The sequence below is a fragment of the Selaginella moellendorffii genome, unplaced genomic scaffold, assembly GCF_000143415.4.
Source record: "Selaginella moellendorffii unplaced genomic scaffold, v1.0 SELMOscaffold_74, whole genome shotgun sequence".
NCBI lineage: Eukaryota > Viridiplantae > Streptophyta > Lycopodiopsida > Selaginellales > Selaginellaceae > Selaginella > Selaginella moellendorffii.
Genome location: NW_003314335.1, coordinates 974,635 through 976,824, shown reverse-complemented (window position 1 = coordinate 976,824; position 2,190 = coordinate 974,635). Strand labels below are relative to the sequence as shown.

Genomic DNA, 2,190 nt, shown 5'->3' with positions numbered 1-2,190 from the left:
ATATATATATATATATATATATATATATATATATATATATATATATATATATATATATATATATATATATACACATATATATATATATATATATATATATATATATATATATATATATATATATATATATATATACACATTAACTATAGTACTATAGTATATTGACTCTCCATTTGGGATTAAATATGGTCCATTTATTCTTGTATATAAGCAGGGGTTTAAACCCTAATTAATATACTTATTCCCACATTAATGGAAATGAGGGATATTGCAATTTGTCCCTGAAGGGCAAAGTTGATAATGCTTTGCTCTTAAATCTAAATTTGTATTAGCTTTTTACAAGATCTGGAATTCTAGTTATCATTGTACTTAGATCTACTCTTTTTATTTTATCTTTATTACATTTTATTTTTTTACCATGTCATGCCATCATTGATCAAGGGCTAATAATACTTCATTGGATCAAACTCTTAATGCTATGAAATGTGATTATATTGGTGTTGCACCCATCCTTAGTATGTTGTCGTCTCCAACTTTTATGAGATGTGATTACATAGTTTATCTTTTTCTCAGTGTTTTGCCATCTCTTGTTAATGTGGAGTGTGATTGTGATATCGATTGGCAAGTTATGGATGATGCAGTCTAGTTCTTGGAAAATATTCAAGGATTGAGTATATGGGAAAACGATTTGTATGAGCTCAAGTGGATTCTACATCATTTTGATAAACTTAATTATTATAGAGATAGTTTTGGAGATAAAATGAAAATTTTGTAAGGTAAATGTTAATTCTTCAATTTGCTATCTAATTCTATTTTTTTTACCTTTTTGGCTTGAGCCACTTTCTTATGTTTTTAATATTTTTTCCTCATCTAAAATGTTTCTTTTTCATAACACATCAATCATTTGTGACTCTCATGATTCTCATTCTTAGTCCAGTGTTGAATTGCATGTTTTATATCCTTCTTATATTAATTTAAATGTTAAGTATGTGTATAAAGTTGAGAATCTTACTTTTGTTTCATTGACAAAGTTTATAATTAATTCTGGTGTTGAGTATTCCTATGTTTTAAGGATTGAGTCACTTTAGCTAGAATTTCAAGTGATATTCCCACTTGTTAGTGCTGTTAAAAGCCATTGTTGCTGTTGATAAATTCATGTATTCCCTTGAGAATGTGGATGTTGTTATTAATTTTCCCCATCTTTGTTATTGAGTTGTGTGTTGAGGAAGTTGAGTGGTGATTATATTTATGGTGGTCGAAGTATTTTATGATAGAAAATCCCCTATTTTCCAAGCTTTAAACATATATCTTTCTATTGATTTCCCTATTTCTACATTGCTAGTGGTTACAAATTCTTCTTTATCCAATTTTTCTTCTTCCACAATTGTTTTTCTTCAGTTTTTTTTATTTTCTCCTTTTTGCCCTAATACTTCAAACTTTTTTTTCTTTGGAGGAGGGGGAGAGGGGACATATGGGAATTCAGCCCTAATGATGGAGAGAGGATGAGTAAATATAGTAATGGAGCGAAGATAAACAATATGGATTATGGAATAAAGATGAGCATAATGAGTCTAAATAGTATATCTAACCTCAACATAGTAAGGCCAAACAAATGCAATAATGGAATGAGGCTGAATATAAATAGCAAAGAGAAGACAAGTGTAATGAATCCAAATCTTCAAAACAATTTGTTCTTCGAAGAGGGGATAAAGAGGATGTGAAAAACAAATAAAGTGAGTTTAATCTCCCATATACAATGTTAGACAAGGATAAAAGTTATAAATCTGAATTAACATGGGTTTTGAATGTTGATTGAATAGAAAATGTAGAGGCAAGCTTTACTTATGGTTGTGAGTTCAAGTAAAAGTGGTCTCGAAGGATTATCGGTTGGTAGACTTAAATATAAAATGTATCATTTGTTGCAACAACATTTCATGGATTATAGTGATTCTTAAAATCCCTTACTTTGGTTCAAAATTATAATTTCGAAGTTTGTTTAAGCATTTAGTAGTTATACATAAAGTTATAATTGGTTCATCAAGATTCCATTGACAATTGATACTTATGCTATAGTTTTGGGTTTTATTTCAATGATTGTTGTCAACAACTTTTGTGGGAATTTTAGTTTCTTATGGTAGTTTATAATTGCTTCAAATGTTCTACTTAACTTATTACCATCACTTTTTTCAT

At 28.4% G+C, this 2,190-nt stretch overlaps 1 protein-coding gene across 1 annotated transcript in view; it reads left to right on the top strand.

The window, feature by feature from the left end:
* The window catches only part of LOC112341031 (pentatricopeptide repeat-containing protein At4g02750-like), a 7,655-nt gene that overhangs the window by 2,335 nt on the left and 3,130 nt on the right, over positions 1–2,190 (top strand). The window lies entirely within an intron of this gene.